The sequence below is a fragment of the Spermophilus citellus genome (assembly GCF_964194105.1).
Source record: "Spermophilus citellus genome assembly, chromosome: 3".
NCBI classification, from domain to species: Eukaryota; Metazoa; Chordata; class Mammalia; order Rodentia; family Sciuridae; genus Spermophilus; species Spermophilus citellus.
Window position 1 is genome coordinate 176,320,749 of NC_138184.1, and position 22,412 is coordinate 176,343,160.

The following is a 22,412-nucleotide window of genomic DNA, read 5'->3' on the forward strand; positions in this document are numbered from 1 at the left end:
GTGAGGGACATCAAGAGAAATTCCATGAAGCCCCAAAATCATACAAGTGAGAGAAATGTCCCAAGGTTTTTAGGTCATTTGTTCATACTAAGTGTCAAAACAGCTTCTTCCAGACATCAGACTTGCATGTACATCAGATGAGTCACACAAAGGAAAAGCCTTTCATGTGCAGAGTAAAAAGATTTTTCATGTGTAAAGACCTTTATCCACAAAACCAACCTGAGGCTTCTGACAGAATTCACACAAAAGAAGTCCTATACATATTCCTTTTGCCAGAGAAGCTACCACCCATCCTGTCACCAGAAAATCAGACTGAAACATATTCTTTCCATACCAGAAGCTTCCTTAGTGCCGCAGTCTGGCTAGGCACAAAATCACTAGCCACTCAAGCAGGAAAAAACTTTATTTCTGAAACTCCCACGAACGCCATGCACAGGGCCTTCTCCTGGGACACACCACACCAACCGGAAATCCCTCCTACCCCACTTCCCCAACCAATGGGAACTCTCCCAGAATCCCAGAGAGCTCCAAAGTAGCAGGCCAAGGCAGACAGCAGGGGTCTAATATCCAATTGAATACACATCTTAACATAACCATTATCATCTCAATGGCTTGCTGGCCTCACCTTTTCAACCAAAAATGCCTTGTGTCATTCCTACTTGGCTATGGCTCTCAGCACCTTAGCTACTGCTCCTATATAATTTATATAAACATATATGTACATTTCCATTGTATTTATCCATTGAGAATATATACATAAATTCTCGTCAAGCTTTCTCTGTTTACTATCTAACATCACTAAAATGTAAGGCTAAAGAGGGCATAGAATTGCTCGATTTTGTTCATTAAAGTATTCCAAGTATCTAGAAAAGTGGGGCTATTATTTAATGTTAAATAGATATCTGTTCAGTGAACAAATAAACAAAACATGATTCAACATCCATTCATGATAAAAATTCACAACAAATTAGGTATAGAAGAAATGTATCTGAAAATACTAAAGGCTATGTATGAAGAGCCCACAGTAAATATGGTACTTAGAGGAAACCAAGTATTTCCTGTAAGATCAGGAACATGACAAGGATGCCCACTTTCACCATACTTATTTATAGAGTACTGAAAATCTGAGTAAGACCAACTGGGCAATAGAAAGAAATAAAGGGTATTTGAATTGGAAAGGAAGAAGTTAAATTATCCATGTTTTGCAGATAACATGATTTTATACACAGAAATCCTAAATATTTCATGAAAAAATTGTTGGAACTGATAAACAAATTCAGTAAAGTTATAGAGTACAAAATCAACATACAAAAAAAGCAGCATTTCATTTTTTTTCTAAAAAAAAGAAAAAAGAAACTTTTGCTAATGTAAAAGAAATTAAGAAAGTAATCCTATTTAAAACAACTGCAAAAAATTTAGGAATAAATTAACCAAGGAAGTGAAAGATCCGTACAATAAAAATTATAAAACAATGAAGAAAAAATTATATAGGACACACAAAAATGGAAAAACATCCTGTGTTTATAGATTATAAGAATGAATATTATTAAATGACCATACTATCCAAAGCAACCTACAGAGTCAATGAAATTCCCATCAAAATATTAATGACTTTTTTCACAGGTAGACAAAATACAATCCTAAAATTCAAATGGAACTACAAAGGATCCAAAATAGCCAAAGCAATCTTCAGGGGGCAAAAATCATGCTGGGAACATCACAATAAATGACTTCAAAACATATAACAAAGCTATAATAATCAAAACAGCATGGTACTGTCATAAAAACAGACACATAGACCAATGGAACAGAATAAAAAACCCAGAAATTTAAAGCATGTTCACAGAACTGATTTTTGACAAAGGTGCTGAAAATCAGTGAAGGAAAAAATAGTCTCTTCAATAATATGATGCTGGCAAAATTGTATATACATATTCAGAAGAACAAAACTAGATCCCTTCTCTCACAGGTCATACAAAAATAAACACAAACTGAGCCAGGCATGGTGGCGCATGCCTGTAATCCCAGCAGCTCAGGAGGCTGAGGAAGGAGTATTACAGATTTGAAGCCAGCCTTGGCAATTTAGTGAGACCATAAGCAACCTAGTGAGACCTAGTCTCAAAAAGGGTGGTGGATGGAGGTGGGGTACTGGGATGTGACTCAGTGGTTAAGCACCCCTGGGTTCCATCCTTGGTACCAAAACAAACACTAAGCAAAACACACACACACACACACACACACACACACACACACACACACACTCTGAATCAAAGACCTAAATGCAAAACCTAAAATATTGAAATTACAAAATTACTGCAAGAAAACAGGGAAACACTAAGACATTTGGGTATGAAATTTTTTTTTTTTTTGGGGGGGGGTAGATTTCCAAAGGCACATGCAACAAAAGTAAAATTAGATAAATGGGATTATCCATTTGGGGGAGGAAAAGAGGGTAGTGGGAATCAAACCCAGGGTTGTACATACTAAGCTAGTGGTGTACCACTGAGCCATATCCCCATTGTCAACAAATGGGATTATATCAAACTAAGAAGCTTCTACATATCATAAATCAACAATAAATCAACATGGTTAAGAGACAAGCTACAGAATAGGAGAAAATATCTGCAAACTAGTTATCCAATAAGGGGTTAACCCGAATATATAAGAAACTCAAAAAGCTGATTACCACCCCCACCAAAAAAAAGTTAATTAAAAATAGCCTAAAGAACTGAACAGACACTTCTCAAAGGATGATATACAAATGACAAGTATGTGGAAAAAATTCTCAGTCTCACTAATCATCAGGGAATATCAGGAAAATGTATCTCAGAAGCACAATCAGATATTATCTCAACCCAATCTGAATGGCTATCATCAAAAAAGGCAAAAAGTAACAAATGCTGGTGAGGATGTGGTGAAAGCAGAACTCTTATATACTATTGGTAGAAAACTAAATTAGTACACTATGGAAAATAGTATGGAGATTCTGCCAAAAAAAAAAAAAAACCTACAAATGGAACTACCACAAGATCTACCTATTCCAATACTGTGTATATATCCAAAGGAGATAAACTCATTATACCCACCCCCCCAAAAAATACTTGCACTCCCATGTTTTCTGCAATACTATTCACAACAGCTAAAATTTGGAAATCTACTTAGTTGCCCATCAGTGGATGAATGAATAAAGAAAATGCAGTATATATGCAAAAGGGAATAATAGTACTCGGCCACAGAAAAGAATGAAAACCTGTCAATTCAGGAATGTGGATAAAATAAAGTCATTTTCTAAATCTTTGAAATAGCCAAACAGACAAACATAAAAACTATATATTTCACTCTTTTTTATAAACCAAAAAAAAAAAAAAAGTGATCTCTTAGAAGCACAGAATGAAATACTGGTCACTAGAAACTAGAAAGGGTACAAGGAGGGAGGACAGAATGCTGAGGATCGAACCCAGCGCCCATCGCATGCCAAGCGACCATGTTACCACTTGAGCCACATCCCCAGCCCAAGAAGTTTAAAAGGGGCTGCTCCAAAACACTGTTAAGAGGAGGGTTTTTCTATAGCACTATTTTTTAAAACAATCTATATTATTTCAAAATTTCTAGAAAAGTACAAAACTCCCAACACATTAAAAATTATTTTTTAAGGAGATGAAAATGCTTATTACCCCAATTTGATTATTGTACATTATATACATGTGTCAAATTGCTACAGTGTACCCTATAAAGATATACAAATATTATGTCTCTAAAAAGGGAAAAACCTAAAAACTATTGAAAAAAAATATTGAAATAGAACAGACAAGAGGAGTTTCTGTAAACTCAAAATTATTCTAGAATTTATGAGATGAGTCAGAAAAAAATTCTAGTATATAGCAATAGAAAGTCTTCTTAAGCTTGAAAAATCAACTGACAAATGCTATTGATGTTTGTTGGATCCATAAGAGAGAGAGAGAACAAAAGAAATGATGTTGTATGAACTACATAGTTTATGTATTCAACATGGCCAGGAACTTCTCTTTAAAGCTCAAGTAAATGCTTAACATCTAATACTCCATTTAACACACTCAGAATTTTTAATCACAAAAAGAGTTCATAATATCATAATCACATATGGTATGCTATGTAGGCATTTATCTAATAAACTTCAATTCTACTCTGTCATCTAAGAGAACCCCATCTAGATTATATTGTCATGGTAGGTACTATTGGCTGACAAATAATAAGCACCAGGACCATAGGCTTCATTTGAGGAGGTTTCTGCTTTAGGAAAAAGCAAATTCATGGATATGTAGTTACTTTGTTAGCAACAGTTACCACAGAACAGAGTAAAGCCATATACTAATCTTTAAAAGAACTAAATGCAAAGACCCTCTTTCATGATGACCTCTCAAGATAAGTAAGTACATCATCATCCTCCACTTTGAATCTCCACAAAATTCTGTACTGTTTACTAGGAAATCTTATAATTCACAAGTTAAAACCATCCTACTAATTAAAATGTCACAATTTCACTGTGGGGGCCTCGTATCTATGGTGATGCAGGAACTCATCCAGATCAAAATCTATCACCTATTTTTGAAAGCTGGTTAAAGCTTGAAGTAATGGAGTCCACTTCTATCCTTTAATATATATATATATATATATATATATATATATGTATATATATATATATACATATATATATATATATATATATATATATATATATATATATAAAATCTCCTGTCAGTGAAAGATTCCAAGGGTTATTACAAAACAGAAAGAAACAGGAGTCAGGGAAGCAGGTGCTTCATACAGTGATAGCCCTTACAGTGACAATACCTGCCTATGGAATGTCTTTCCAAAAAGGTAATATACTACAATTGCCCAGAAGATGTGCTTGCTCTAAACCATCGGTCCTTCCAAATATCTGAAAAGTGGCAGTGGTACTACTATAAATTTTTTCCACATAGAAATAATAATAAGCCTTTCTAAAAGGCTTTTCCATATAGAAATAACAAGATTGAAGTTGGAAATTTATTTATATACATTATGTAGGAAGAAGTAACAGTTTCTCTGTATATAAGTAGTCATTTAGTGTGTAAGTTTGAAAACTGAAATTTTATATCAGTGCAGTAGGGATTTTGTAATACTACATAACAATTTAACACTTACAAATGTTAATGAAACACACTTAGTCAATTAACAAGGAAAAAAGAGGGTAACTATTGAACAGATACCTGCATTAACTAAAAAAAAAAAAAATGAGGTATGAAAAGGAATGCTAAATAAATTACACTAACTTTCTTTTATTAAACAGCTGTTTCAGATAATGAAAGACTGGCTACTGTCTTAGACTCTTTGGACTGCTATAACAAAATACCATAAGCTGGATGACTTATGAAACAAAAGAGATTTATTTCTCACAATTTTGGAATTGGGAAGTCCAAATCAAAGTGCCAAAAGATGGGGTACTCAGTGAGGGCATGCCTTTGAATTCATACAAGAATATCTTTCAGCTGTAACCTTTTCTTTTTATTTTTTTAATGGACATAATATCTTTATTTATTTTATTCATTTTTTAAATGTGGTACTACTGAGGATCGAACCCAGTGCCTCACATGTGCAAGGCAAGCAAGCACCCTACCACTGAGCTATAACCCCAACCCCTAGTTATAATCTTATATGGCAAAAAGAATGGGAGTTCTCTCAGTCAAGTAAAAAGAGAGTTCTCTCAGTAAAATGAGAAGTGGGATAAGAGGATATGGTTGATGAAAAGTTGAGAATGTCTCCTGTAAGGGCACTAATCCCACTTATCAGGACTCCTCCACCTTCATGAGCTAATTTACACTTCCCAATGACCCAACCTCTTAATATCATAACCACAGATGTTAGGATTTCAACATATAAACTGGGAGGAAGGCACAAATTTATGCATAGCACAGCAGCCATTCAACAGAAGTGACAACTTATCTGCAAATTACAGTTTGGTAATTATCATCATTATTACTGTTATTTTATTAAGGGTGGAATACAAAGAAGTGGTAGAAACAGCATCTGTTTCTTGAAAGTGATTCTATCAGACAACAACAATTTGATTTTTTATATCTTTCCTTTATTTATATTATTTATTTTTTTAATGTGATGATGAGGATTAACCCAGTGCCTCGCATGGGTGATGCAAGTGCTCCACTGCTGAGCTATAACCCCACCTCCACAATTTGATTTTGTGAAAAAAATCTATTTGACTTATCAGTCAACTGCCAAATCATCCAAAATCACTGACAACAAGGAAGATGAACATTTTTGTTGCTCTTAACTACTGTGAATTCAACAACTGGTAAAGATAACAATGATTCTTATGCTAAAACTTTCCTATATTCATCTATGAATACACTACCAGTAAAACTCTACATAATGTACAACCACAAGACTGGGATCCTAATTAGAATAAGTTATACTATAATATGTCAAAATATACTCTACTATCATATATATCTAAAAAGAATAAAAAAGAAAAAAGTTTCTTCCACAATTGTAGTTTTACAATTAATTGATATTCCCCCAGAAACATACAAAAAAATTGATAATAAAAATGATGGCCATCAACTACATACTCAATAAAGAGGATCACCAATAATTTTGAGAAATCAAATTAGTATCAGAAATTGATTATTAAATGCAAGTGATGACAGGATATAATCTTTCTTTACTGAGCATCTCTTCATACTATGAGCTCATAAAGTACTTAAGAGTACAATATTTTATGACTGTAATAGTATCTCAAAATTATTTCTTTTAGTAGCTATATATACTAAATATTAATTATATAGTTAATTATATCAATGATCTCGGATAAGTGAGAGAATATAATTTAAGAAAGATAAATAGGGCTGGGGCTATAGCTCAATAGCAGAGCAATAGCATGTGTGAGGCACTGAGTTCAATCCTTAGCACCACATAAAAAAATAAATAAACAAATAAAAAAATTAAAGGCATTCTGTCCATCTACAACTACCAAATATACATTTATATATATATAAAAGAAAAAAAAAAGATAAATAAGACGGGCGCAGTGGTGCATGCCTGTAATCCCTGTGGCTCCAGAGGCTGATACAGGAGTTTCACAAGTTCAAAGCCAGCCTCATCAATTTAGCAAGGAGCTAATAAGCAACTCACTGAGACCCTGTCTGTAAATAAAATACAAAAAGGGCCTGGAGATGTGGTTCAGTGGTTAAGTGTCCTTGAGTTCAATCCCCAGTACCAAAAATAAGTAAATAAATAGACAGACAGATAGATAGATAGATAGATAGATAAATGCTGCAGTATATGTTGTAATAAGAAGTGAAGAGAGTATTTCAAGGACAAAAAAAAACCCAAAAAATAAAACAACATCAACAACCAAAAAAAACACAAAGTCCTTAATGGAGAAAGGAAAACTAAAAGAAAGCTGTAGGGCTGAAAAGGAGAGAGTGGTATAAAACAAACATGTTTAAATGCTGATACGGAGCTAGTAAAAGCGAAAGGATGAGATGATGATATAAATAAGAAATAGAAATATCAACAACATAAGGTTCTAACAAAATAAAATAGATCTAGATGTGGAAGTCTTCTCTATGAAGTAGAAATTAAGGGCATCTGCTCAGAGGGTAGAAGTAAGAGGGGGAAGGCTGATAGAAGATCGAAAAGTCTAAAGAAGTAATTTCAGATCATGAAAATATAAAAAGCCAGAGAACAAAAATTCTGAGGAATACTGAGTGACCAGTTAGGATCAGACATCATATGGAGACTTCCTAAACTCATTTTTACATTAAAAATGAAAAAAATGCCATAAAAATTTATTTTACAATATGAACTACGACACAAATTATCTAATAGTCTTCAATGTAATTATTTAACAAAATCAGAAGAAAGTGCTTGGCTTAATAAAGAAAGGGGAAAAGTAGGAGCTCCTGATCATGATTCTGCCACTTGCCAGCTATATACTTATCAGTTAATTTTCTAGGCTTTCCATATCTTTCCTATATCTTCCATACTTCCATATCTTCCATACTTACCTATGTAGAAAGTTGGTAATTATTTCTTCCTTACATATTTGTTATTATGATTTATAATCAACACAAAGTTACTAACAAAGCCTGGCAAGTAAGAACATTTAATAAAAGTTTCATTCTTAATCCCTAAACTGCCTGCTGACAAGGTATTGCTCTCCAAGAAGAAGAGGCATTAGCTCCAAAACACAGGCTCTCTCCAAAAGACACTCTCCTGCCCAATAATGATCCCAGTGGCATCATTATTAAGGGCTTAACCCTCTTAGCTCTGCACAGCCAGAAACCAGACTTCATGAAAATAAGCCAGAGGACCCAGACTGAGAAAAAAATACACACAAAATTAAATTCAGAAATAAGTAAGTTTATAAACATAAATATTAATTTACAGACAAGAAATATAGTAAACTCTGAATCAAACCAGAATGTTAATACTTATAAATCAGTACATTTTTCTCCCTTTAGGAAAATTATGTAAGAAGCTGCTATGGTCTAAATGTTTGTGTCCCTCCCCAAATTCATATGTTGAAATCCTAACCTTTAAGATGATACTATTAGGAGGTGGGGTATTTGGGGGCAGATTAGGTCATAAGTTTCTGTAGTAAGAGAAATTCCACAGTGCTCCTTCACTCCTTGAACCATGTGAGGAAATAAGGAGAAGGTGCCTTCTGTGAAACAGAAAGTGGGGTATCACCAGACACCCAATCTGCTGATCTTGATCTTGGACTTGAAACAAATTTCTGTTGTTTGTAAGTTACCCAGTGTTGAGAGCCACAGCCGAAGGGAACCCAGCAAACTTTCAGACTGCCAGCTGATGATTGGCTCACAGCGGCCCCAGCAACTTCTAGCTCATTGGCTCCTCTGCAGTGATGCTCATTGGGCTGTTTCCCTGCCCTTTCAGACTATGGAGCTGCTCACTGGGGGACTTTTTTTGGCACCGCCAACGCGACCCAGCCAATCGGCCACAAGAGCAGGAGGATTGTGGGAGTGGGAGAGGCTTGTGGTTTTGGGAGAGGATTGTGGGAAGCCTGTGGTGGCAGTTGCGCTCTGAGGGTTTTTCCTGAGGAGCTGTTTTGTTTGGCGTGTGTGGTTCAAAAAATAAAGTTAGTTTCTTTTGACAAGTGGCTCCTGATTGTGCCCAGCCAGAATGTGGCATTTGGTGGCTCGCATGGGGAGCAACTGAGGGTAAGTGATAAGGTAAACTGCTCGCCCCTGAGGACAGGGCGAGAGGATGGGTAGCCATTTTAAGATTCCTCTTTTGTTTTGCTTCACTTTTGTTTTAAGTTGCCTGTCCCTGGAGATGAGTGAGACAGAAGAAAAACCGCTCACATCTGAGGAAAAACTATTTACGTCTGAAGAACAGATAGGGAGAAAGGACGGATGCACATTTCAGGAGGATAGAAAGACTATAATGATTTTTTGTTCCATTTTTATTTCATTATGTCTCGGTTTTGTTTGGCATCATCTTGTTGGGTTGTACTATATTAGAAATATGAGATCAGAAATTAATAAAAAACAAACCAAAAGAGTGTTAAGTAAATTGTTAGAGGAAGGAGGCATCCCAGTAAAATCAAGAGCAGTCAGGGCATACGTTGATACAATACAAAAATGTAGCCCGTGGCTTTTTAAGGAGGAGTTGTTGAATATATCACAATGGAACCATAATGGTGAAGATTTAAAAAGAATAGAAAAGAAAAGCCCAGGGACTCTGCCAGTTGGCACATTGCCATTGTGGACGTTTATATCTTGTTTGCTTAGTCCAAAGCCTTCAGTTCAGACAAAGATAGAGGAAGAAGAAGACATATTGATTCAAGTAAAAGAGAAGGTCTCTCAAGTTAGTCAGAAAGAGGAAAAGATTCAAGTAAAAGAGAAGGTCTTTCGAGCAAGTCAGAGGAAGGAAGTTTAGAGCAGAAAAAGCCATCAGGAGACTGCTACTAACACCTTTCTATCAACAGAGAGCATAAGTGTCCAACCAACAGCACCACCTCTACAGGAGACTACACCTTTCTATCACCAGAGGGCATAAATGTCCAACCAACAGCACCACCTCCATATGCTGGGAGGCTCCCAACCCCCGCAGTTGATAGTTGGGATCCTGAGACAGGATCTCAAATATTAACATGCCCTGTATTTGAGGCAGGAGGGCAGCGAGTTCACCATGCTTTAAATTTCAAAACAGTGAAGCAGCTAAAAGAAGCTGTAACAACCTATGGTCCTCAAGCACCCTTCACTGTAAGCTTGGTGGAATCCATTAACAACTTGAACATGACACCAGCAGATTGGGCCAATATGTGTAAAGCTGTGCGAAATGGAGGACAATACCTGTTATGGAAGGTTGCCAATGAGGAATTTTGCAAGGAGATGGCTAGGCGAAATGCAGCAGCTGGTTATCCTCAGAGAAATCTAGATATGTTGTTAGGAAAGGGACCTTATGAGGATCAGCAGCAACAAATTACATATGATCCTGGCGTATACGCACAAATTGCTGTAGATGCAGTTAGGGCATGGAAAACTTTACAGGGGTATGGAGATTTACAAGGTCAATTATCTAAGGTAATACAAGGAACTAATGAATCTTACACTGAATTTGTAGATAGGCTTATTCAAACAGCTACCAGAGTTTTTGGGAATACAGAACAACCAATGCCATTAATAAAACAACTGGCTTATGACCAAGCGAATAATTGGTGCAGAGAAATCATTAGACCATGGAAACATGAAGATTTAAACACATATATTAAATTATGTAGAGACATTAATGAACAAGAGCAAGTCGTGGCAGCTGCAGTAAAACAGGCTTTAGATGCCAGAGACATTATTGAACAAGGGCAAATTGTCGCAGCTGCAGTAAAACAGGCTTTAGATGCCAGAGACATTAATGAACAAGGGCAAATCGTAGCAGCTGCAGTAAAACAGGCTTTACATGCCAGAGACATTAATGAACAACGGCAAATCGTAGCAGCTGCAGTAAAACAGGCTTTAGATGCCAGGCCAAGAACATGCTACAATTGTGAACAAACAGAACATTTTAAAAGGAATTGCCCCATAGGAGGAGGGTTTAACAAAACTAGGTATGAAAACAGTAGAATACCAGGTATTTGCCCATGATGCCGTACAGGGAGACATTGGGCTAATGAATGCCATTCTCAAACCACCATAGAGGGTACTCCATTATCAAAAAACGAACAAGGACCAGGTGTTTATCCACGATATCGTGGAGAAAGGCATTGGGCTCCGTTTCCAAAAAATGGACGGGGGGCCCAATGCTCCGCGGCCCAACACCACAAATATACGGAGTACTGGAGGAACCCAGCAACCCCATCAGGGTAGTGCCCAGGACAAATTGTCCATCAGATCCCTCATCAGACAAACCAGAGGGAGCGCAGGGTTGGACATCTGCACCTCCGCCAGAGCAGTACTAACTCTAGAGATGGGAGTTCAAATCATTCCCACAGGGGTAAAAGGACCTCTTCCCAATGGAACAGTATGCTTATTACTGGGATGCAGCTCTTCTACTCTAAAAGGACTTATGATAAGTCCTGGGGAAATTGATCCCGATTATGAAGGTGAAATAAAAATTATAGCCAGTTCTCCAAAGGGTATATCAGTAATTTCACCAGGAGATAGAATAGCACAGTTACTAATAATACCCAGCCTACATGATAAATTTTCCAGTTGTACTGTAGAAAGAGGTTCCAAGGGATTAGGCTCCACAGGTGTAGATTGGGCTATGCTTTCTTTAAATTTAGATTCTCGCCCCATGTTAAAACTAAATATTCAAGGACATGAATTTAATGGGCTACTGGATACAGGTGCAGACCTTTGCATCATCCCTCATCAAGAATGGCCAAAACATTGGCCATTACAACAAGCCACTCAAACACTTCGAGGCCTAGGAGTGGCGACTAATCCCCATAGAAGTGCAATGGTATTAGATTGGAAGGATCCTGAAGGATGTGAAGGAACTATACAGCCATATGTATTGGATCATCTTCCCGTAAATTTATGGGGACGAGATGTCCTATATCAATTAGGTTTGACATTAACAAATAACATCAACCAAAATGCACCCACTATTATGACTAGACAAGGTTTTAGGAAAGGAAAAAGATTAGAAAAACAAGAACAAGGTATAGCAGCACCAATACAAATAGATCAAGGAACAGACAGACATGGGTTGGATTTTCAGAAAGGGCCACTGAGACAATAAAAATTACGTGGAAATCAAAAAGACCAGTATGGGTTCCTCAGTGGCCCCTGACTAAAGAAAAGATACAAGCAGCCCATGACCTGGTCAAACAACAATTAGCGGAAGGACATATACAACCTTCCGTATCTCCCCATAATACTCCCATTTTTGTCATCAAAAAGAAATCTGGTAAATGGAGATTATTGCAAGATTTAAGAGCCATTAATAATGAGATGGTTATTATGAGACCTGCTCAATCGGGGATTCCTCAATTGGCTGCTTTGCCAAAAACTTGGTATGTTTTAGTTATAGATATTAAAGATTGTTTTTTTTTTCAATTTCAATTCATCCTGAGGATAGTCCACGTTTTGCATTTACCATCCCTGCACTGAATCATGAAGGTCCTGAACAGAGATATGAGTGGAAAGTACTCCCTCAAGGGATGACTAACAGCCAGACTATGTGTCAAATTTATGTTAACAAAGTAATCCAGCCACTTAGAAATCAAAATCCTGAACTACAATATTTCATTATATGGATGATGTATTATTAGCACACAAAGATAAAAACACATTTGCTAGAATGTTATGCCACACAAACTTATTAAAAAATTATAATCTAGAGATAGCAATAGATAAGGTACAATTAAATTTTCCAATTAATTATTTAGGAGTTCTATTATCTTCAACCATGGTCCGTCCACCAAAAATTCAAATACGAGTAGATCAACTCAAATCACTAAACGACTTTCAAAAGTTATCAGGAGACAGAAATTGGATAAGGCCTTATCTAGGTATACCAACAGGAAAGTTGGAACCTTTATTTGATATCCTAAAAGGTCCATCAGATCCAAATTCACCCCGAATGTTAACGCTTGAAGCAAGAAAGGCATTAAAAATCATTGAAACATATATGGAAAATATGCATTTGGATAGAATTGATATAAGTTTGCCTTTATTATTTATTGTACTACCAACAAAAAATATTCCTACAGGAGTATTTTGGCAAGAAGGTCCATTATTGTGGATACATTTATCTTATTCTCCTAACACTATTCTTACTAGGTATCCTGAGGCTGTAGGACAATTAATACTCAAAGGAATAAAAGCAGCAAAGGGAGTGTTTGGAATTTCTCCCAATAAAATTATTACTCCATATACTATGAATCAAATTGATGAGTTAGCTAATGAGTTAAATACTTGGGCAATAATCATGTGCAAATCTAATGTTTCATTTGATAACCACTTACCATCTAATCCTTTATTGTCTTTTTGGTCATCGCATCCTGTAATTTTTCCAAAAATGACAAGAAAAATACCTATCATGAACGCCCCAAATATATTCACTGATGGGTCAAATAATGGTACAGCAGCAGTAGTTACACCTGATCAAACCTTTACATTTTTAGTACCCAAACAATCAGCTCAAAAGGTAGAGCTTAATGCAGTATTACAATCTTTTGTGATGTTTAAAGATTCTGTATTTAATTTATTTTCCAATAGTCAGTATATAGTTAATGCTATAGTATCCCTTGAAGATGTTGGTAGGATTTCCCCTTCCTCTACTGTTTTCTCTTTGCTTTCCACTATACAAAGTCTAATCTGGGACAGAAAATATCCATTCTTTATAGGACATATCAGGGCACATACAGGATTGCCTGGAGCTCTTAGTTTGGGCAATGATTTAGCAGATAAAACTACACATGACTTACATATTTTGTCTACACTAGAAGAAGCTATAAATTTTCATAAAAAGTTCCATGTTAATGCTAATACTTTACAAAAGTGTTTTAAAATAACTAAGGAACAAGCTAGACAAATAATAAAACAATGTCAAAATTGTGTGACATTTTTACCACAACTTAATCTTGGAGTCAATCCTAGAGGACTGATACCTAACCATATTTGGCAGATGGACGTCACACACTTGCCAGAATTTGGAAAATTAAAATCTTTGCATGTTACAGTGGATACTTCTTCTGGATTTTTGATGGGCTCCCTTCACGCCGGAGAAAAAACTAAAGATGTTATAGCTCATTGCTTACAAAACTTTGCCACTGTGGGCATTCCAAAACAGTTAAAAACAGATAATGCCCCTGGTTATACTTCTACTCTTTTAAACAATTTTGTTCAACATTTGGCATTACTCATATAACAGAAATCCCATACAATCCACAGGGACAAGGCATAGTTGAAAGAGCTCATCAAACTATTAAAATGTACTTATTAAAGCAAAAAGAAGGAATTGGGAAAGGGTATATATTCCCCAAAGATAAACTTAAAATAACCCTTTTTACTCTGAACTTTTTAAATTTGGATTCATCAGGACTTAGTGCTGCGGAAAGGCATATGTGTCCAAAAAATGTGCATAAGCCCAAGGTACTTTGGAAGGATATTCTAACAGGACAATGGAAAGATCCTGACCCAGTAATTGTCTGGAGTCGGGGGTCTGTTTGTGTGTTTCCACAGGGAGAACAGCAGCCGATTTGAATTCCAGAGAGATTAACTAAAGACCAAAAAGAAGATGATTTGGCTCAAATCCATAACAGCTGATATCCAAAACTCCAGTTTGGCTATCCTTACATCTGAGACAGAACCAGGATGCTTTTTTCAGTATCTATTTTATTATTGCTTTTTCCCACATCATGAAGTTCTATTTTGTTTTCTTGAGCTCATACAGACTTAGGTTAATGTTTTGCTGATCAGTTCTATTTTTTGACTATAGAGTTTTTAAACATTGCAATGGAGATTTCACCTGTAAAAAGTTATAAGGCCTTTACTATTATGTTATGTGTTGTATGTATTATATTATGTGTGCACACTTGTGTTTTCTGTTATATGTTTGAATGTACATATGTCCATATATCATATATGATGAGCACTCATGAAAAACTGGATCCAAATATTTTTTTTTATTCAGGTGATTTAAATGGTTTAATTTAAATTGGGTAAATAGCTTTTGAGGATTGTTTTAATATGTGAACAAAAAAGGAGGTTAACAGATCATTATATTTAATAATTCTCTTCAAGATATTGTAAATTGTTAAATTGTTTTCTTTTAGTGCCTTCTGGAATATTACATAATTTTTTCTTTAGCCATTATTGCCAGAATTCCTATCTTCATCCCAGTGCTGGTGAAGACAAAGATAAAACCAATCTACAGCTTCTGAAATAGCCATCACTGAACTGCTTGTAGAACTTGCCTGGACTATGTATCACTTGTATGCATTGTGAACTATCTGTTGGTGCAGCGACTTGTGGTAGTGTTGGGGTATTTTTGCTGATGATGTCATCGGTGGCACAATTTTTCCAAAAGGAGCCGTCAATTGGCTTGGTAAATCTTCCTCCCTTCTGCTTGTCATGGTCGTTCAGCTAAAATTTGGGGGCCAACAGAGGTGAGGCAAAGAACCTCACCCCACCCCCCCGCTGGTACAAAGACCTATCCACAGGTGTAGCTGTACACTGGACCGGTAGTCTGTGACGGGTAAGATGCAATTGCAATGGTACCAACCTAAGACAGGAGGCTGATGCCTTGAGGTCAGCTCATCCGATAACGAGTAAGGACCATATGTACTATTGGACAGCCTAAGGCAGGCACGGTCCCCTAAGCCACATGCTTGTTTTTTAAACAGAGAGGGGGAGATGTTGAGAGCCACAGCCAAAGGGGCCCCAGCAAACTTTCAGACTGCCAGCTGATGATTAGCTCACAATGGCACCAGCAACTTCTAGCTGATTGGCTCCTCTGTGGTGATGCTCATTGGGCTGTTTCCCTGCCCTTTCAGACTGCCAGCTGATGATTGGCTCACAGCGGCCCCACCAACTTCTAGCTCATTGGCTCCTCTGCAGTGATGCTCATTGGGCTGTTTCCCTGCCCTTTCAGACTACGGAGCTGCTCATTGGGGGACTTTTTTGGCTCCGCCCACACGACCCAGCCAATCGGCCTCAAGAGCAGGAGGATTGTGGGAGTGGGAGAGGCTTGAGGTTTTGGGAGAGGCTTGTGGTTTTGGGAGAGGCTTGTGGGAAGCCTGTGGTGGCAGTTGCGCTCTGAGGGTTTTTCCTGAGGAGCTGTTTTGTTTGGCGTGTGTGGTTCAAAAAATAAAGTTAGTTTCTTTTGACAAGTGGCTCCTGATTGTGCCCATCCAGACTGTGGCAACCCAGTTTACAGCATTTTGTTATAGCAGGCCAAAGAGACTGAGACAGAAACCAAATTATACTCAAAAGGTTACTTTCTACATCTAACTCAGACAAGTGATTTGGATAGTAATGACTAAGGTCAACAAACTATGATAATATGACATATACTGCCTTACAAAAAGATAATATTCCTATCTACTGGACAGTATCTACCTTTCTCTGAACCATCCTGAAACCTAAAGCAAAATTAAAGCTCTCTGACTTATGTATTTCTAAGATTATGCATATCATTCCATATCTACCCGTACAGACACAAATTACTTTTACATGTTTTTTCCTTTTTATCTTTCTAACTTAATCTCATTGGTTAAGAAGAAGACTTTGGCTATAAAAGAAGATCATCTACTTCAATCATCTTTTGATAAATTTACATAGTCTGGACATATAATCAATCAACATTTGAGGAATATTAATTTCACAAATAAAATTTCCTTTGAATTTTTATATGAATTTAAAAATTGAAACAAAATCAAATGTAACAACTGCTTAAATATGTACAAAACAATATCTAAACATACTTAGTACCCTTGAAAATGCCTTCTTACTTTAACTATATGAGGAAAATCATTTTAAAATCATCATTCCTTTATGACATGTTAAAATCACTTCTACTTACTGAAAATAGTATTTGTTTTTACAAACTTTGGCATTTTGTAAAAACAACTATTTGGTTTGAGTCCCATTACTCTAAAATATAGTGAAATATTAAGAACTGTGTAAATTAAAGTTCTATACAGACATATTGTCATCCCTTGGTATTCACAGGGAATTGGCTCCAGTATACCTCCCACTCAAAGATGCCAAAATCAGTGGATGCTCAAGTTCCTTATATAAAATGGTATAGCATTTGCATATAGCTTACACACATCCTTCCAGTTATCATGTTATGATTACTTATAAAATGTAAATACTAGGCACATAATTGTCATACTTTACAATTTAGGAAACAATGAAAAAAAAAGTCTGCACACATTCAACTATAGGCTTAACTACAGAGTACATAAGACTAAGACACGAGGCAAACGATACTCATACAATTGTGTTTGGAAGGCTAAAGATGTATAAAGTGGTGGGAGGCCACAGTAAGTGAGGCCTACACATCACTTCATTTGCATTGATACAGTGTTATGGTCAGCATGTAACAAATTCAAGTTTTGCTTTTTGGAATTTGTTGGAATTTTAAAAAAATTACCTTTGATCAGCAGTTGATTGAATCTGCAGACATGGAACCGCAGATATGTTTGGTTAACTTATGTATGTGTAGAAGGGGGATAAACACTTCAAAAGTTAGAAGAATAAAAATAGATATGCAATAAAATTTTAACTCATTCATGAGGTGATAATATGCCTATTAGACTATTCATATAAAATATTATATTTTATAATAATATTTTCTGAAATGTTAATTGCCACCTCTTTTCAATGTTCTACAGAAATACCTGTTCTTATTTACATTTGATTTGGAATTTCTTAATAATTTCTTTGAGAAGATAAGGACTGTGAAATTATCCTTCAAAAGAAACACCAAGATTGTAATATGGTGTTGTACTCAATTATTTAATGCAATTACTTATTTAATAAGTATTTTACTGAGCAATAAGAGGAAGGAGAAAAAATATATAGTTCTAGTTCTTAATGAAACTCAATCCAATGAGTTCATCAGAAATATATGTATTATATCTATAATAAATAAAATACCCAAATAATTATATAACCTTAATTAATCAATTTCGTCTTAAGGATGTTATTACAACCCTAAATAAAGGTTCTAAACAAACCCAGAAGGAAGGGCTTTGTGAAGAAATTACCAAAAAGTTGAGTATTGAAGAATCAATACAAAACAAATAAGCAGAAGAATTAGACCATTAAATATGTTCAAGAAATAGTTAATATTGAATGCAAACACAGAGACTAAACAAACCCTGGTCCTGATCAGAGAACCAAAGGCAATCACACCTAAGTGTCCTCTGGGGATGTGGTGAGATTGCAAGCAGCACAAGGAATATAAGATTTATAATGAACCAAGCTGTTGAAAGAGTCTATGTCATGCATGGATATGCTTAAATTCCCTTTCATTAAGATCATTTTGAAAGCAGTATGAATATCAAATTAAAATTAGGGCCACTAACAACTATAGTAATCTAGGAGAGAAAGCTAAAAGCATAAAATGTGAAAATAAAAATAAATGGGTTTGGGCTGAGCTTGTGGCTCAGTGGTAGAGTGCTTGCCTTGCAAGTGTGAGGCTCTGGGTTTGATCCTCAGCACCACATAAAAATAAATAAATAAAATAAAGTTTTTTTTAAAAAAAGTTATCCTTTAAAAATAAGTAAATATGTTTGCCTAGGGTCTAACCCACATGCTATTTTTACAAATAAAATTTTACTGGAATATTCATTTACATATTGCCTGTGGCTGCTTTCTGACCACAACAGAATTCAGTAGTATGACTAAAACAGAATAGCCCACAAAGTCTAAACTAATTGCTGTCTGGCTTTTTGCAGAAAATGTCCTGATCTTTTGAATAGCTCATTCCCAAGTTTCCCAGGTGAAAGGTGCAGTTCTCTAACAGTGCACAAACAGTTTACAGGAGATACATATGACATTTCTTTTTTAATTTTTTGAGTTACAAGGTCATTGTAATATCCACTTGGAATAATGTAAATGATTCCATAAATGAACTTACTTAACATACATTCTGGCTTACTTTTAAGTATGCTTTTTCTGTGGAAGCAGTGAGAGACCCCATTGTGTAAAAGGTTTCAGATATGACTTAGGTTTTGTAAACTGTAGCACCTGTATAAAATTTAGAAGGCAGAGACTGTACTTTTCCGACATTTACTGTTTTTCCTGGCAAGTTTGATCATACATGTGTAAACATTTTTCTCTGTTGTCTCTAAAAGGCTCTAATGCCTGGGTCCTAGCTTCATGAATGTTGATAAGTAAAACACTGGCACTGACTTTGTTGATCCAGATCATGTCAGAGGCCATATGCTTCTAAAACTATCAACTGAACTGAACAATAACCAAAACAGCAGGCAGTTTCCAACATACAGGGATCAATACCATACCAAGTTGCCTAATTTTGCATACTACATAGTTCCTGATTCCCAAGTTTCCCAGGTAAATAAGGCTACTCTGTAACAGCCAATGAAAAGAGTAAGCTCAACTTACAGCCTTTTTCTTGAGCCTTCCCTATGATATCTTATAATAAATCCGTTTGTTAAAATTAGCTAGAAGTAGATTCTATTTTCAAGCAAACACTAACAATCCTGATGCATACATATACAGATCAAGAATTAGAAAAAAAAAGGTTCTAGGATTCAGATTGAAATTTGAAAGTTATCAGCAAACAGAAATATATGAGACCACCAATGAAAAAACATGTGAAGTAAAAATAAGTCAAACAGATAAAGGAAAGACAAACATCAATGAAGTGGCTGAAGTTGTTAAGAATGAGGAAAAAATCACAACCAAGGTCAAGAGAAAAAAAAAGAAAAAGAAAAAGAAACCAGGGGAAATTTGGGGTTAGAGAAACTGAAAGAAAGGGGGTATCAAGAAGTTGAAATGATCACCAAAGTAAAAAAAAAAAAAAAAAAAAAAATGAGAGGAGCAAAAAGGTGAAAGACTTTGGGGAAATTTGGAGACATAAATGAAGATTTACTGAAGAGGGTATATTAGAAGCCAGAATAATCTAGGGACTACATGAAAAATCAAGAAAAGGAGGCAGTAGTAAGAATAGTCTATTCTTCCAAATAGTTTGGTTGTGAAGTAAAGAAACAAGGAAATATCTACATGTTGTTTGTAGCCATAAAGAATATTTAAAACTGAAGATTCCTTTTTCCTATCATGTAGGAAAAACTTGACTATCTTTGTATGCTGCTAGTAGAACAGAGAAGGCTGAAGATTCAGAAAAGGAAAAGAGCAAAGTACAAAAGCAAGGCAGCCAGGGAGATGGGAAATTAGCCTTTAACAGGAAGGTAAAATATTTAATAGAGATGGACATTTAAGACTGATGTTGACAGAAGTTGAAAAAAACCTCAGTTTCATTGGTCTTGATTTTCTTAATGAGGAATGAGACAAGATTCTGTTATTACAATAGAAAAGAAGGGATTGGATTAAAGATTCACAGGAAATAAAGATTGTAAACAGTCATTTGTGAAATGAAAGGGAACTGTATACACTAAAAAATAATGAGATCCCAGATATATTTAAAAATCAAAAATTTAATTACATCAATCTTATAATTATTTGATTTTTACTTGGCACTGAAAAGGCTAGCATGGAGTAATAAATAAAGCTAGATGTTCAATGACCCACAAATGGCACTGTGACATGAAAGCTGAGTATAAAGGCAGGAGTAAAAGAATTTGACAGTATCATCAAGAGCAACAGTTCTTTCAAGTCCTACTGAATCAGAAACTTCGGGCATTAGGCTCAGCTCTCTGTTTTTAAAAGGCCTCCCAGCAACTTTGATGCATGCTAAAGTTTTAGAACAGATGAAGTCAGAGGAACAGATAAAATACAAATCTCAGATCAACGTAATATAGAAAAATTGTAGAGACAGAGAAGAGGACAGACATGATTGACAGAGTAGAAAACCAAGTAGTGAAGACAACTGATGTTCTAAATACATGAAAAGACTGGTGTTCTCAATGAATAAAAGAATTCTGTTTTATAATAGGAACAGGGAAAAGGCAGAAAAAAAATAAGGAGCCCATGGCCAAAGACTGAGACATTGGATATGTGCAAAAGATGACAGACCAAGATTATTAATGGGAAAAAGATGCAAAAGTAGAAGAGAAAGGAAGGGTACCAGATTTCATGTTTGAGCAAGTAAACATCAAAAAGCTGTATAGCCAATGTATAAAAATATTCACAATCACTAACAACATGGAATTATGGGATTTTAAGATAAAGAGAAAACAGTTCCACCTAAATCCTGAATGAATACATGGGAAAGATAAAGGTGTTATTAGATACAATCAACCACGTAAAGAATAGGACATTAGACAAAGGAAGTATATCCCCAGTCTAAAACCCAAGGTATAATTTATATAGACTAGAAGATTACAAAATCAAACCCAGAAGCTATTCTGTAGAAAGGCAACACCCCTTTCATGTTTCATTCAGGGCAGACAATCAGATTAACAAAGTTGTGTTTTAAATCCTTACCTTTTAAGGATCTAAAAAGGTATCTCTCACATGTAATGTAGAAACAAAAATATTATTTTTCAAAATAATATACATATTTTGTCCTCATAGACAGACAAAATTGATCTCTAGAGTTAGAAGTTATGATAACCCTTACCACCGGGAAAAAAGGACAAAGTAATAATTGTGAGAAACACAGACTCTAAGACAGCAGGAATGTTCTATGTCATGATGTGAGTTTTGATTTCACACATATGTTCACACTGTAGTATTTCATTCTATAGGTACATTTTTGACTTGTTCATTTTTCAAAATGTACACAATATTCGATTTTATAAGTTTAATCAAGAAAATTAAGCATAAGAATGAGATACGTTAGGGAAAAATTTCAAATCCTTTTTTAAAAATTATGAAACAGCAATGGTATAAGGCATGGGGACTAGAAATTAAAATTTGGATCCAAACCATTTAATTTACTAGCTATATATCTTCAACAAATTATTTAAGCTGTGTTTCATCATCTGTAAGACGGAAATAACAATAATACCAACTATACTGTGGTTGAAAGGATACCTTGAACAAAGCAGACACATTTTACAGATATAACTATTATCTATCATACATAAAATGTACATCATATAAAATGATTTCATATTATATACATAGAAAACTTAGGCCTAATTTAGAATTAAATATATCAAAACATATTAAAATTTACCTGTATTTATATGTGTCCTACTATCCAGTTTAATTGTAGGCATAGTTCCTCAGTAATAAAGATAATAATTACTATTTTGGATGCAAAGTCAAAATCTGTCAATATTATGACATATTTCACATAAA

At 35.4% G+C, this 22,412-nt stretch overlaps 1 protein-coding gene across 1 annotated transcript in view; it reads right to left on the reverse strand.

Moving 5' to 3' along the window:
* COG5 (component of oligomeric golgi complex 5) overlaps positions 1-22,412 on the reverse strand; it is a 336,390-nt gene that overhangs the window by 168,156 nt on the left and 145,822 nt on the right. The gene's annotated exons all lie outside the window — the stretch shown is intronic.